Source organism: Lipotes vexillifer, unplaced genomic scaffold (genome assembly GCF_000442215.2).
Source record: "Lipotes vexillifer unplaced genomic scaffold, Lipotes_vexillifer_v1.1 scaffold209, whole genome shotgun sequence".
Classification (NCBI taxonomy): domain Eukaryota; kingdom Metazoa; phylum Chordata; class Mammalia; order Artiodactyla; family Lipotidae; genus Lipotes; species Lipotes vexillifer.
In genome coordinates, this window is record NW_006787556.1 from 174,320 (window position 1) to 175,037 (window position 718).

The window sequence follows — 718 nt, forward strand, 5'->3', positions numbered from 1 at the left end:
GGGTCGCACGGCATTATGGCATCAGTTTTGCTTTAACCGTTTGATTAAAAAAGCAGTTAACACCAATGTGAGTTGTATGTGGGAGTATTTGAATTGTCGATTTTAGGTAGCCACGGTTTATTCCCAAATTGCTTTATTTCCTTTTACTTTGGGAAAACCTCTTTGCTGTAAGCTTTTCTGTCCTTAAGTATTATACTTTTCAAACAGAAAATTTCCACACAAAAACAAAGTAATGTAAGGGGAAAAGTAATTCAAGAGAAAACAACGAATTAGGGAGTTGTAGACCAAACCCTCCCCTCCAGGTGGAGAGTATTTGTTCAAATTAGGCAGAGCGTGCAAACAAAGATTTATCTCATTAGTCAGTGAAAGAACACAGGCCACAGAAATATCTTCCTCAATAAATTGGTTTTCTTCAGTTTCCTAAAACATTGTTTTCGGTAGCTCCCTGTTGCATATTATATGTCTTCCATGCCCTCTCAAACTTTTGCATTTTATTCAGGCCTATAGTCTATAGCCTACAGGAGATGAGAACTCTACAAAATCTCAGCTTCAGATACTGGAGAATGGGGAAAGAGAACATAGAATTAAACCTAACAACGTATATTTGAGTAACAAGTAGCGGAGTAGGAATGAGTTTTTTTAGGGGACTGAAATTCTCTATTGCAGTCATAATAACTCCAAAAGTAATTCTAGTTTCCTGCTCCATGTAGAGGACAAC